At 37.6% G+C, this 16,280-nt stretch overlaps 1 protein-coding gene across 1 annotated transcript in view; it reads right to left on the bottom strand.

Moving 5' to 3' along the window:
* TULP4 (tubby like protein 4) overlaps positions 1–11,197 on the bottom strand; it is a 128,642-nt gene extending 117,445 nt beyond the window's left edge. The window contains exon 1 of the mRNA XM_026044356.1: positions 11,145–11,197. The gene's annotated coding sequence lies outside the window, so the exon portion shown is untranslated. The remainder of the gene's footprint in view (positions 1–11,144) is intronic.
* Positions 11,198–16,280: the final 5,083 nt, after the last annotated feature.

Here is a 16,280-nt window from a genome sequence, read left to right as displayed (position 1 = left end):
TCCCTTCCAACCTTAAGGATTCTATGATTCTATGAAATAATTCCTCTGGGACTTGAAATTCTACATTTGGGAAAGCGAAGGTATTGCAAAATGAAAGCTGGTAAGATTAAACAMAGATGGATTTTAAAGACTACTCAAATCTTGAATAAGTCTCCATGTAAAAGAAAAAAATACTYATATTCAGCTTTATAGAGACATGAAATCAAAAAGGTGTGTTAGATATTTCAAAAGACCTGTCTATAGCAAACAGATGTAGCTATTGCTCTTACACAATTATTGCTAAAAAGAACTCATTTAAATTAAGAATTGCACACATTACATTCAAGGCAGCAGAAATGATCTTGTCTATATCACATATGATGCTGCACTAACTTCAGATTTTGATTARCTTTTTTTTTCCCGGTTTCGCACAAATATGCCTATAAAAAAAAAATCTTAAACTCTGGAATACTGTCAGTGAGGTCTGGTGAGTCTCTATCAGAACTTTTCAGTGTTACAAGCAAYGCACAGATGATTTTAAAAGCAGTATCACTAGCAATTTTTTCACTGTTGCATGGTAAGAGTTTGAGAATTGCCCTTTAGATTGCCAGACTAYAGAAACGGTCTATAATGGAAAGAATGGAAAGAATCATGGCACCCTATTCAATCTCAAGTCAGCCTTTCTCTTTCAGTTCCCCCACTCAGTATTTCTTATGAAATAACCTAATTACAAGATTCAGGTGTCAGTCTTCTCCCRAAGGGATCCATACTTACCCCTCACTCTCTTGCCATTGCGCCTATTTGTAGTGGTCTTACAGTTCTGCACCTTTGTACACATTTAAACCAATCTTTTTGCCTTCTTTTACCCACCACAAAACACAAATAAGTTACTTGAAAGGGGTGGAAAGCACACAATCTTACCACGGCTCTCAAACCCGCAGAGACCCCCTAAATGAAGTGTATTCAACTTTTCAGGTGAACTTCTTCCAAATGAAACTGCTAAACTGTTGGTTTTTATAATCAAGCTGAGTGCATTTTCCTTTCGGAAGAGGACAAGAGCTAATCACAGAAGTTCATTCATCTTGAAAAAGCATTTGTTTTTGCTGGTAAATTGTTTCTGGCACGAGTAGGTCACTAAATATTGACAAATAGCACTAATCTACCTTGATATACTCTCACTTAAAGTGCAGTTAAACACATCTTTGCTCTGAATTCTCCCTGTAACAAAGGCAGAAATTGCTTGAATGTGTCCTTCAATAGCATTTTGAGCCAAAGCCTGGTAATAAGTTCTTTAACTACAGACACCTAAACAGAAAAAAACAGATTAAGGCTTTTGACACAGGAAAGATGAAGGATCCACAACTAGATTTTCCTGTGCCAGTATAGCTCTTCTTGAATGCAAAACCAGCAGCAGGTTATGTTGCCACATTATAGGAGTAAATTTAGATATTAAAAATAGGAGCTTATTGACAGTGGCTCTTTTTTTTTTTTAGCACCACTGTTTAACTCAACATTTTTGCTGCCTGCTTCCATTAACTTCAATAAAAATGTGCTAGGCTGCAGTTGCATAACCACAAACATCTTTGCTTGTTCTCATGCATCTCTCGCTGAGATCTCTCTGTCTCTTGCTAAGAGAAAGGAGGTGCGCTCGGCCATGGGCACCAATGCAGTAGTGAAATCCATCCCCGTTTCATGCTTATCGCATAAGGCAACTACTGCAGACTAGGACACGGCAGAAAGAAGAAAAGGAAAATTCAGGGGTGGGCAAAGCACTTCAGATAGATGTCAARAGACTTGTTTCGGATTAAAAACATACAAATGTAGGATAGCACCCTTTAAAGATTTTTAGTGGGTGCTTTATTGGTGTACTTTGCAGGAGCTGTTAGAGAAAAAAAAGAAACGGAAAGTGTCACCAAGAGATCACTTTCACTTACAACTGTGCATTTCCTCTCTCAAAAAGGCCACAATCCTCACAGCTCAGAGGACACCTTTACAAGGTAGATTTCCAGAGCCATTCATTGAAATCATGAAAAACAACCGTGTCTTGTTAAGGACATTCCAATATCTTYATTGGAGCCCCAGCTCCCACGATCTCTTTTGCTTTGAACTGACTGCGCTGACCTTGGCTGTAATTATAGAGCATTTTCCTTCTCTTAAGGGTGTTCTGCAGCCTGCCAGCATCGCTTGAGCCCACAGCAGTTCTAWGCAATTCCTAATTATCTCCAATATCTGCCTACAAGCTCTTCTAATACTTCCTTATAAACATGCATTGAAGTCTTGACATCTTCCCCCCAAATCCCAAAACACTGTCACATGCAACACACATAGAATCCTGAAAATATATAACATTTTTTCTTAAATAGGAGGGGCAGAGGAAGACAGAAAATAAAGAAGACACTGAGAAGAGCCATAAACAAAGAATTCTTTCTGCTGGGCAGAAACCTTCGGCATTCTATGATTCTATGTTGTTTCAGTGACAAACTGGATGAGCAACTCATCTGCCTGATGGGCTCCAGGGCAGGAGCAGAGGAGGAGGATACTGGGTGGGCCTGTGGGGTGCTGCTTTTCAAGTTGTCTCCCTTTGTGATACTATATTCCCACCTAGCACATCTGCAAGTAGGTAAATGAGGCTGGCAATCTGCTGACCAGCTGCAGCTTGTACTGAGGGTTTTACAGGCAATTCTCTTCATCTCTAACAGAAGCATCTGGTCAGGATATTGGGGATTCAGGTACACACAATATAAAATGTTGCTTATCCTCACTTCAATATGTTGTAGTCTCAAATAGCACGATCACTCTTCTTGCGACACTGCACTCTTCCCATTAGGAAAAAGTTCAAAATATATAGAAATTGCTAAATCCAAAGGACAGCTACGGAGAGTTATGTCATCTCTATTTTCTTAGACACCATAGGAAAATAAGAAATAACTGGTTAAAATTATTACAGATGAAGGTGGATAAACAAAAATACRCTCAAATACCATCGATTTGTTTTACTTGATGGAAATAAACTAGACTGTCAGGAGAAAAAAAAAAGGCAAGAAAACCAGTATTGATAGATTGTGCTGTATTCTCCCTATTTACCAAGGAGAACTATGCCCCGCACAGAAGCACAAAAACAAGGATATGGTATAGGAAATATTGAAACAGTTTGCGGGAAAATTATGAACACGGAAATTGAAAAACAAGGCTCCACTTCTCCACAGACTCATCACTGGTACTTGAAACCCCCACATCAAGTATTCATTATGTTAATAGGACAAAGAAGCAAGAACTTGAAAGCATTCAGAGAAAAACAACAATAAAATCTGGGAAGAGAAGAAGATTATCAGGAACTATGGAAAAAGTATACTAAGTTATTTTAAGAGAACTCCACTTGATTGCTGGCAATATAGGGAAAAAGGAAATTTCTTTTTAGCAAAATTCACTAACTCAATATTTCATTATCATTAACTCAGTATTTACCTGGGAAGCTGATTCTTCCAGTACAGTTTTGTCAATCTATTAAGATCAAAAGCAGATATCAATTTTTAATTTATTCATTTTAGATGGTATCAATGTCTCCATTTCCTAATACAGTAACATCTGCAAATAGCTAGACTTATCAGTGCAATGCTTCAACAAGCAGATAGTGTTTGCTTCCACGCAAGTATAATCTCAAGGTTATGAGATACGTTCTTCCTTTGAGCAAACATTAAGACTTCATGAAGGCAGTAAACAACTACCGGAAATTTGAGAGCAAAATTTGAGCAGACAGGAGAAGAGGCGCTAGTTTTGCTAAAGGGAAAAAAAAAAAGAAAAAAAAAAAAAAAAATTTCCAGAGTCTACTTTGGATCTTCCTCAACTCAAGGCTCTCAACACTGTTCACTGTCTAGCAATGCTAGCATGACTCTCTTTTTCTTTTTAAATAAAGCCCAGTATCAGGATCTAAGTGTCAAAACCAAAAGCAGACATTCATCCTAGCAGATTATACTTTTTAGACACAGAAGATAAAAATAGACAAGGAGCTAAGCTATCTGTCTAAATGCAGAAATAACACCAGTGTTCTTTGCTTAGATTTCCTCTCCATTACCAAGTATCATCTTACTGCCTTTACCAAGAAGTGTACAGATCTTCAGATGAACATGRTAAAATTCCTAAAATAGCACCCACTAATAAGGAATGTCCATTTCATATATTTTCTATTTAATTTAAATTTGGATTTGCAAAAATGATATGATTGCACTTGATAGATGTTTATCTTTACATGTCAGGCTTTCTCTGATAAATCTAACAAATATAGAGCACTCTCTTGCTAACACTGTACTGAAATTGCCTTTTTATTATTATATCATTTTAATAAGCATGATTGCAAGTCCCCTAGGATTCAATCATGTTTGCAGCTTCTAGCCAAAAGTGACACAAGAATAAATGGAAACTGCATCGTTTCAGGAAGAATATATTTTTTGCTTGAAACTTCACGAAGTGACCTTTTCCCTCTTACATCTGGAATCACTATACAGACAAATCTGTTTTAGTAGAATTATTTTCCATTTAATGAATACTTCACGAAACAAATTCAGAGATGCATAGAAARCACAATCCTCATTAAATATTACTTTATGTCTATCTGCAAGGGTGAGACTGCCTAACAATCCCAGAAAGAAAAYCTACCACCCACCTTGACCATTCCCTCTACAGAACTCCCCACGTGTAGCGCCTCTTCCCTTCCTGCACTGCAAGGTCRGCCTGCAAACGGCTCGAGGAAGCCGCTGCTGGTAAGCAGCCTGGCAAGGTAGCACAGYTAATCTTGCAGCGCCAGTGCTCCCAAAGTCTATTAAAATGAATTACATGAAAACACCTTCTTTGGGATTCACACGCTAAAGCTGAAGAGGATCGGTATATTCCAGTTACTATTTAGACACAAGGCACATTAAGACAGCATAGTCCTTCATATTTAATGCTGTCACGACACCTCAATGCCTCATCCAGTAACGATGTATTATCCACAGACAGCAAAATAACAGGAGCTTAATAGAAGAAAACTGATGGGTTTTTTTGTCGTCTACATTATTCAAATGGAAATGAAATCAACCCTTCAGAATCTGTTTGAAACAGCCAATAGAAAATTATACAATAAAGAACATTCCAGCCTTGAACCTTAGTAGATGAACACACAAAACAAAAATTACTTAGATGACATGATGAAATATATAGTATTTGATGAAACTGATACAAAGGCTCTGAAACTAAGTAGCTCAAGAATATAATTCTAAGAAAATTTTGGTTTGTTACAGCTACATTTTCTAAATATTCCCAATGTGGCCATAGTACAGTAATCTATCTACCATAATGAATGACTGAACATGATATTATAGATGCATAACCACAAAAAAATGAATCCCTCTTTACCTGTTCATCCCTAGCACACAGAGATAAAGCCCTTGAACGTGTAAGCCTTCCATCCTTGTAAAAAAAGATTCAACCTTGGTTTTTCACCTGAATTCAAGACAGCTACRGGAGGTTTCTAACACCTACCTCTTGCATGTGTCAAGTGCATCAACTGCTACTGGATAGCAAATAGGTGGGAGAGTATAAACAAGGCTCATCCCCTTTATTCCTTTAAGGGACAGCTACTAACAACATTACAAGATCACCTCATTCAAGGGATGTCTTTTTAGTTGCTGCAACACAATTAGCACCTGATGCAAAGTGCTTTGTGAAACCTTTAACTGATATAAGCAACAAAATATCACACATGGATCTCACCTTAACTAACAGCAGTCAACCCACACAATACATCCTCTCTTTCTGTATGTCCAATGATGATTAAAGTACGATCATCTAAAATCTTCATCTGGAATATTCTACTGTATATGTTATATTGGTATTTGTTGCTTTTCACCACACTCAGTAACACTTTTTTTAAAATAATAAAATTAATTCACCAGTCTCATTTGAGCTTTAGTTTGCATTTGTGTACTCAAAAAATATCATTTCATATGGAGGAATACATCTTACAGAGAACAGTATTAACGGAAAATTAAAACAAGACACTGCTAGATTGGTCAGGGTTAGAAATGACTAAAAGGAAATTCAAGCCTATCTTCCCTGTGGTCACATACAGATAAATGCAAAGAACTGAAATAACATCAGGAGAGTTCCTGAATTCAATTCCATGGAAATTTTGCTGACTTCCCTCAAAAAATTAGAATGAACTCTCTAGTACAGCTACTCACACAGGAAAAAAATCTGCTCCTTCCCCTYAAAGGAAATGGGGATTGGAGGCAGGTCACCTGCAATGTTCCTTTGCTCAACACTTTCTTTTATTTTCTCTGAAGCAGAGCTACAAATAACAGAAAYCATATCAACTTTTGAAAGAGGTTTACGTAATTACTTTCCTCTCTAGAGATGCTACTGAGTTGCTCACGGCAATGTTTCAAACAGTTAGCATTTCAAGCATTAGTACTAGGAGAAAGCTTCACCACTGTTCAACAACAGAACGACCAAACTTCTCAGAAAGCAATTTCTCTATGTTAGGGCACTAACGCATTTTGCTCTGACAGCAAATAAGGTCTTACCATTATCTTTAATTACAATTTTCATGACATTGACAAATGACAGTATTTTGGCCTCAAAAAACACCTATAAGTTTCTCCAATTGCAGCCCTTTAACTGCACTCAAAACAGTCACTTTTCCACACTATTTTCAAATAAAATGCAGCTTCTCCTTAACATGGACAAATTATGTAACGTGTGAATTATATTTTCAGAAGAAATTTATTTGAATTTGACAATGAAATCTATTAGKATCTCCTACATACAGGAGGTTCACATAATCCTCTATGACTTCTTTATCTAGTGCATCCATGCAGCACAAAACTATAGGGTGAAACAGCCACCTGCGTAGGGACACGGACACTCTTCCTTCCTCATAAGTGACAGTGTTGATGTGCCATTCACAGAATTACCTTTGTTAACATTCAATGCCTTTATAACGTCTTATCTCTTAAGAAAGAAACTTTTTTTTTTTGCCACTTACAATGTCTTGAATACCCACTGTAAAATCTTTCTAGGCACCTTGAGAAACAGGCAAGCACACTTCTTGTACTTTCCTGACAAGGAAACCAAAGGTGCAGGCCTACTAGATAAGCAAATTGTATGGAGCAGCTTATACCACTGCAAGATCCCTTCATCTGCACCCCTTTCCAAGCTTCCCCAACGTCACCCCCATTTACTTTCCAGGATCCTGCCCTCCTCTCTCTGCTGACTGTCTGGTGCCTGTCTCATCCTCTCTGAGTAGATTCTGATTCTTAAAGCATCAAAAATAGAGGGGAAAAGAAAAAAAGAAAAGGACTGTCCTGTGGGCTTAGAGAGCTGAATCAATTCACGGAAGGGTCAGARCAGTGTCAGAGCTGAAGCAGAGAACAAAGGAGCAGGCAGCACCCACATGACTTGGCGCAAGGAGACCTTTTAGAAACTGCAAGACGTTAGTGGGGCTCAGCTGCACTGGGAACTTCCCCATCARACAGTGCTGCAACATTTCTCTTCATATCAAAGGGGGAGATTCATCAAGGTAAGAAGTCAGAATTTATGATTAGTGCCTTCCAGCTAAGGCACTCATTCTGTTCAGTTCATCTGATGTTTTCCAGTCTATTTCCATCGTGCTTCAAATTTACCTTCTTGGACTTCATAGGAAAAGTCATAACCAACACTGTATTTTCTTCTTCTCATATTTAAAAATATCTATTACAAAAATATTCAGTTYACTGCAGGAGAACAGACAGGCTAGGCTGATTAATTCAAAATGATCTGCAATAACTAAGCGCAGTTAGGACTTCAATCATAAAGCAAGAAAAATTTAAATGGATTATTTTATTTTGCAGTTTACGTATTTTTCAAAAGAGTCTACCACTACATAGCAACTTTAAATTGAGGTCGCTTTTCAAGTAAATATAGCTTTTACCCCATATATGGGACCTCTTCCTGCTAACAACCTGCTATAATACAGTTACATTTAAGTAATTACGTAATTTAAACATCCACCCATTCAGATTTATGATTTTCATATTTGATGTTAACAGCAAATAGCCATCTTATTTCTTGTTCCAGATGTTCTCCGAACTACCATAAGCATAGCATTGACACATGCAATATGTGTCACATAGTATATTTAATAGTATAAGATACTATTAAAATTATCATCTTATTGACTTTAATCAACATGTTTTGCACTGAAAACTAAATTGATATTTTTAAAGTAAGGTAGTTTTATCTTTTGTTAGGAAGTAAGGTGACTGCTTTGGTCACAACATCTCTAACAGAGCATAGCTCAGCTCAGCACTGCATTCCATTTTTATTACGTTTTGTAAGAGGAAAAGAAGTTTTTTCAGCTTCTACTTTTGAAGAAGCAAGTGGATGTAAACTATAGCGAAATAAATACACAGTTTTCAGTCTATGCTTAGTGAAAAAAACTGTTGCAAGTTTATCTGTCCCTGCAGCAAACTAAATCCAAATATTTATGCARTAATTTCTTCTATTTCAGTGATCCGACATACTTGAAAATTTCATGGAAAATGGAAAAAATCCCACCACATTTATATTATTAGAAGAGCTATTTACATTAAATGTGACAAGYCTTACTAAAGTGTAAACATACTACAATAGACTTAGATAGAAAGTGACAGTTAAAAATAAGTATCTTTCTACAATCACTTTTAACTATGTTGTAAATKCCCTCTCACATGTCACAGTAAGGAGAATTTTTAACTCGGGGGGGGGGAGGGGGGGGTCAAAAAGGCTCCACCTCCATTAAGCAGCCTTGCCAGCACTTCCATCACTACAGCACAACAGGTCTTGAAATTCAGTTTAAAAGCTGACAATAAAAGAAATATCCAGTTAAAAGGCAAACTGCAACCTGAAGCACRTGATACACAAGCACACGATTTCTTTTAATGTTTCAGCAGTGGAGGAGTGGTAGCATCTATCAGTTTAGGGGAATGATGAAACAACTGTTACAATGAGATTTTAAAGCAACTTGTCTGCTAAAGTCCTTTAGATAACCTATATTTTTACTGCTTTATAGYTTTATGACTTTGCAAAAGATTTTTTTTTAAAAATACCTTGAAAWTCAATTTACATGAACTTTCAGACAGATACCTATGTCATGAGCTACACACGAACGTCAGGTTCCTAATAGAAAAGCAATGCTCAAATCAGTACTTGAGCACGTACAAATATACAGATACACACAAATTTCAACCAAAACATTCTACTTACACAAAAACAAACAAAAGTTATTAGTAAGGCTTTGCCAGGTAGCAGTGTAGCACCACAGGGCCAGCCTTCAAAAACTGACTCACATGTGCCCAGTGACTAATTTGCTCCCTTCCAGCTGAGAGCCCCTGTCACCACAAGCATTGCCTCAGTGACACAGCTAATGGCAGAGCCAGAAGGATGCTCTGGTTGCGGGAAGCAGAAACAGCAGCAGCAAGTTTCCTTCTGGGACACGGAGGTCAGCTAAGAAGGGCACCAAGAACGGGCCTRCAACAATGGCTTGCCTGGGAGAGAAGGAGAGCACTACACTTACATGTAAGATTTATGCAGTTTTCTTTTGAAGATACGATGCTAAAAGTCTCAGGCAAAACACAYAAACCAGATTATAGATCTGGTATCAATGTCCTGGGCTAAGTAAACGGGRCAGCAACCCATACATGCACGCTGCAGTGTTACTTGTATTTATCTTAAAGGACATTAATTACCTTAGTCAGGATATAAGTGGGAAAAAAAAGAATCTGTAACTTTCACTGTAGCTAAAGCACTTGTAAGACACTTATCTACACAAAAATGTTAACAATAAATCAAAGTTATTGAAGCCATTTTATCAGCATTCCAATGAAATGTTAAATCACCTGACATGAGAAATGACATGTTCATAAAATCCACTGAGCCACATAATCCTGTCTCAACAAATTAGACATTGTTTTCCTAATAACATACTCTCTTCTCCCAACGTGAACTCAAAGTACCATGAATAACCAAGCAAAAAAGAGATTAAATACTGATAAAATAAGATGGCAAATATTTGCTAGGAAAAAAAAAAAAAAAAAGGCTGCTGAGAGGAGAGCGCGTGTTGTCCTCATGCTGGACTCTTTCCATACACAGTATTGGCTGTTACTGTAATCCTACGCCACAGATTAAATTAATTACTACTTATATGCCAGGGTATGTAAGAAATAACTCTCAATTTCAGGTCGTAGTGTTTCTTATAGCCTTAGATCCTTCATACACTAGACAGCACTGTCTGCATTATGTCTGAAAACCTCAAAACAAGTAAAGAYATTCTGGCTTTCAGATCAGTGGCTATAAAAATTTCTTTCTGTCTTCATAGTGTTTTCTCTAAGCCAACATTCAAGTCTATGTCTGAAATGTTCCTAATTTTCTAAAAAGCTGGACAAACGGTCTTCAGCCACAATTCACGGCAAGGGTTATGCAAAAGGTTCTACACATCCTAGTTCTGCCAGACTTTGCACTTCGCATGAAGTTCTGTTTGTTAAGGAAATAAGCATCTCTTGCCATTTTTTCCTCCCTATTAGCACTTATCTGCTCCTTGAAATAGATTTAAAATACCTTGCAAGACAAGCTTAAACTGAAGGCTGTTGAGCACTGTGCTACAGAGCACACGCAAACTGCACAAGCCTGAGCAGTTTCACTGGGGGGAACAATGCACAGTATCAGCAGCAGAGCTTAGCCAGCCTGGCCTGCAGGAAAAGCTCAACAACACGGGCGGGGGGAAAAAAAGGTCAGGAAATACGACAGTAGCATCATTACTTGACAAGTTTAAGTCCCCGAGAGACCCCTGAACTCGCTCAGCTACTCAGAGAAAGTAAGTAAACTTCTGCAGGCGGAATAAGCCCTTCCAAACACAGAATGGAAAAAGATAGCTATACAAGAGACTGTGCAAGGAAATCTGGCAAGCAACTCAAGCAGAGACATGCAGGAAATCTTACATGCTTGGGAAATCTGTTACGGAAAATTATTATGAAAGAATGACATTCACCCYGCCTCCCCTTCCATCCTCTCAATTTCTGGATAACCACCAGGACTAAAGCACTGAGGAGCATCTACKTCAGAAACGAGGACTTTCTTGCTTTTCTTACTCCTCTTTGTGACTTAGGGAATTTTACCTTTGCCTTTTTGTCTTCAGCTACATTTCTTGCAAGGTATCTGACTCCACACAGGAAGACAGGACCAATCAACACCTGTCTAAGACAAAGAACTAGTGTCATCTCTGTACCATGAATTTAAATCTAATGGCAACAKAACACCCCATAACTACTTTCTCCGGAAAAGGTACTGCTATAGCTCAACCAAAGTGCTGAATTTGGTCACATAAAAGGCAATGACAGTGCTGAGCAAAGTTCAAATGATCCTAATGCTTAATTCTGATCTTAACCAATTTATTACCTAAATGTATTATACTTTACATAGTACACAGTACACTGTTCAAACACAAGCTCAAATATTAGCTAAATAAATAAGCATCAGACAAAGTTGGTACAGAAACAGGATTCCGCCTGCCAGAAGCACTCCCAAGTAGGTAGGATGAGACTTTTCCAATGAAAGGACATCCATGCCTTTCTCATGTTGTTTGAATAAACAGACATTTCAAAATGATTATGAGAGCAAAATCCTCTACATTTTTATTCAAAATCCCAAAACAAAAAGACCTCTCTTCGGATAAAGACAAATGATCTACCACTGAGGAAGAAGAGTAATGCACTGACACTGTGCATCAACCTTTCCATCCCATGCACGTCCTCACCAATAAACGATGAAACTTATTGCGGTTTCTCCAAATTCTCTAAGTACTGACCCCTTTTCTTCATTCACTACCTGATACAAAAAGATGAAGGAATCTTCCATCTATATCGGTGTGTTCACAGATATGTCCTATTTTGTAAGTCACACTTTATCCAGGCATGCACTTTTTTTTTTTTTTTTTTAAACCAATCTTATTGCTTCAAGCTATCGATACTGCTATCTGGCGAAACACAGACTTGTAAGACATCTCTCAAGAACTCAGTCTCAAGAATCAACATTAGATCAAGGAAATAAAGAGTGGGCTRACAGTATTTATAGCTCTTTCTGTCCCCTGAATTTTTCTGCACATTTTTGGTTTAACCTTTATCTAACCTACTCATCTTGAGCTAAGTGTATGTTTGAACCCTTTCCAATTGCATGACTATTTTTTAATGTTACGCTGAACTTTGAATCTTTTATTCAATGTCCTCAAGGYGTTCTATTAGCCTTGGTGCTCAAAGGGGAAGTAGGAAGAGAACATTATTCCCATTATAATGGCTGCAGCGTAAAAAACAGACGAAGCATCTTAAGGCAATACAGAGGCTTGTGATAGAACTGGAAGAAAAGTACYGAAGTTTTGACTCCTGGATGGCTGCTATAATCATCAACTAATGCACAAGAGGGAAAAAAATCCAACTGCAACTGTAAATTCACATTAATACAGGTTCATTCATTAAAAAAAAAAGGCCTTCAGAATATTAATCTACATGGGATTGCAGTGACTTTTCAATGTTACAACCAGGCAACCTCCTATAGCCTGCTCCATGTCCCCAGCCACAAGACACCATTACAGTAAACACCAAACCAGCAGAGGCAGCCCTCAGAACACACCAGGAATTACTGAAATACCTGAGGTTATCTTGAAGCTCARGTGGAGCTTCTCCTACAGCAATTATTTCAAAATCTGATGCAGAGGACTCATGCATTTATCTACTTCAGAAGGATTGGACAAGACCCCAAAATTTATTAGAATTTCTCAAGTGAAGCTAAAACTCAAGGCCATTAAATAAAAAGAYAACAGATCAAAAACAAAACACACACAGATCTTGCTATACAGACAAGCACACGTGCAATTATATTCTTGTTAAGTTAAGAGAATTTGCAAGCTCGATTTCTGGACCAATTACCTACTGAGGCATTTAGAACAGAAACACACGATTTCTTTCCTGACTACACTTGCTATGAAGATGTAGAGGAAATAAGGAAACAGTAACAAAAATCAGCCAGGCCTCGTTTGCAGTGAAATTGCAAAATTCTAGGTTTCAGTTAAAGCAAAGACAATGTCAGCATCCAGGAAGCAGGGTCACAACTCTCAACCACAGAAGATGGAAATCATTTAGCTTCTCTGAGTTTGTGAACTTRACTATCTATTGAAAATATACTTTTTATTAGGTTCTCTATACTCTCACCACTCAACCTGMATTATCTCAAATTTATTCTTACCAATAATGCTACCACCCCACACATTCAGAAATGCACACAAAGATGTCATTTGGAGGAGTCCATACAGGAAGCACTATCAGCGCTTTTAAGATCTTTTCAGGGCATGCCTCCTCCACACTGGTCCTGCTGGTGAAAATAACCTAAATCYTTTAAGACATTCCAAGGGAGAAGGGTTACTCCAAGAGGTAGGTCAGGACCAGAAAGCCACAAAATCTTAAGTCTACTCACCAATGAATCCAGGCAGAAGTAAACATAAGTGTAAAAAGTTTCATATGAGGACAGACACGTAGCCATCTTGCAATACCTGCCAAACCCATGACAACATAGCTGGAGAAGAAACAAGATGATCCAAATCCTCACGAAACAARTGTTTCTTAACGTCTTACTTTTCTTAACCAAGATTGGACAACTGGTAGATCAGCTGATCTACTCCTGAACGCACAGTATCAAACTAAGGTTATCATTTCCCATGCAAATTTCACACATTTTAAATTCAAAATTTAAAAGAGATTTTATTCTTTGTTCAACTTAGAAGACAAGGTTGGGCATTGCCTCAAATAAAGATTCTTATTTTTCCCCTCTCATCCTCAGACAATGAGGAAAGACATAAATTCAAATCCAAAAACGGGGAACAATGTTCTCCCAATACTTTGGATTTCTGTGAGCAATGGCATTTTAAAAGCAGGCAAGAGCTAGTTCTGTTAAGACAGCTCTAAACAATTAAATCACAAATACTTTCTTTCCAAACCAGTTAAAAGTTTCCTCACACCAGAGATATTTAATTCAGATTGCAAAGGGGAAAATGAAAGACTGAATTAAGAAAATTCTCCAGCCTTTGAATATCTTCTTTATGATGGCGACAAAAGAATTTTTACTTTTGTACCCTACAAGGACAGATCATCTTTCAAGCAGGTTTAAGCCATTATTGGTCACTGTGAGCCCAGAACAGCACCAGGACTATTCCTGCCACCTGCTCTCCACATAACAAGCACTGAAAACAGAATTGTTCTTATCACATTTTCCCATATAATCCTCTTCTCATCTCCCATGCTACAACATTATGCTCAAACCATTGATTATTTATTTGAAGAAGCAGTAGTTTCCATGCCAATTTCTTCACTAATACAAAAACATGTTTAAACAGGCTTATGAAAACATCAGGGAGGAACTAATATTGCTTAGGCGTATGTTGAGTACTAATATTGTGCTGAAAATACACTGTTTTATATAATAGGCTTTCCTGAATCTTATTTTATGTCCAGTGAACTGACTCTGAAACTCCAAAATTCTCTTTTGAATATTGGGAAATAGCATCGGAAATATTACAGTATGCTTGATTTAATATGTTGCACAGAGATATTCTATCGATAGAAAGACAGAGAAGAATATTTCCTCAGAAAACAGCTTGTCAGCATTCAGTAGGCATTACCTCTGGAAGGCCTGCAACTCAGAGGAAAAAGACTGAGTCACTTAATTCTGTAATTCAAATATGCTTCCAAGAAACCTGGTGCTGCACATAATTTTTTCTTACGAGAAACACTCTTGATCATGGCAGCCTATTACAATCCTTACTATGCAGTTATCTTCTGAAGAATCACGTCCTCCATGTCTCTAATCTTACTTTTTTCTTCATCTTCATCTCCTCTGGGAAGGAACTGTAAGTGATTCCAAATCCCACACTGTAAAATGGAGGTTTAAGTTTATCCCTTGATCATTTATCTAAGGTAACACATTCTCACTGTATAGCTTCCCATGCCCTTGTAACATTCAAATGCATTTATTTAAATATCTCTCCTAGAACTAGACTGCTTTTACTGCTTTATCTTATTGATTTCATAAAAAGCTACTGGATGAAGCAAGCCATATCCCCATTTTGTATTCTTTCTTCTTTTCTGACAAGAATTAAAAGACCATATGCTACCATAAAGAATCCTTTGCCTCATGCACCAAAGAAAACATCCTTAAAGATCTGCTGCCAAACCCTAWAACTTCAGAGGAAGAAGGAAAAAGATGAATTGAGGATGGTCCTCAGCATCCTCTACATCGATCCAAGACTGGAAAGGCAAATCAAACCTGTCTGCTCTATACTGATCATTTCCTACAGRTGTAGTGAAAGATAGATCAATTCATGAATATAGAAGAGTGCCATTTCATTACTAACTCTTTCCAAATCACACTGGAATGACTTAGAACGTTTTGGGATGACCCTATGATAAAGATAGGTAAAATACCTGCCCTCTGCTGCTGTAGAAATTGCACATTCAAAGTCTGAATCAAAGCATTCTTCATTCTTATAGACATTCAAACTYGGCCATTACTTTCCAAAAGCAAACTTTTTACACTTGTGGTTCTACAGAAACGAGCACTTACGCTTCTGTCATTCCTGCAAATTGGACACTGTAGATGCTAGAGATCTCAAGGAATCCAGATTGCCTAAATTCACTGCAAATATTAAATACCTAGTGATGAAATACCAAAACACCTGCTCAGAAACCCCTATGTTGCAGTCTGCTAGAAGCTAGCCGAGCAGCTGGAGGAATTAGCACTACCTCTGGTCTCTTTTCCAGGCATCTGTTACTGCCCGTTGTTAAAATCAAGACATAGATTGCAAAACACCTTTGGTCTGACCTAATATATAYGACCTGATAGAAGATACCTCAAATATATAATTCTTCCTACATCTCCCTTAGCTGAACATACTCCTCCTTTCAAGTTTTACTTAATGCTTAAAAACAGCTTTATGAGATTTCTGGTATTTCCATAGAACGTTAACTTTTATCCATAGCCTTTAATACCTCAAGAGATGATTTGTGCAAGTCAGTCTCTATTTTGTRCATGTATTTGACTTGGCTTTTAAACAAACAGAGCTTGGGGGATCTCTTTTTTAAAGATATTTACAAGTGAAAGGATTTCCTAGAAGTTATTCTGCCACAGCATTAGGATAGGGATATCTGTTCTTTATCAAGCACTAATATCATTAGCAACAATACTTAGGTGCTTCATTTATCAGAGTCCAC

This window comes from Nothoprocta perdicaria, unplaced genomic scaffold, assembly GCF_003342845.1.
Source record: "Nothoprocta perdicaria isolate Ctin4 unplaced genomic scaffold, notPer1 scaffold_36, whole genome shotgun sequence".
Classification (NCBI taxonomy): Eukaryota; Metazoa; Chordata; class Aves; order Tinamiformes; family Tinamidae; genus Nothoprocta; species Nothoprocta perdicaria.
Note: the sequence above shows the minus strand (reverse complement) of the source record. Positions and strands in the feature narration are given on the sequence as shown.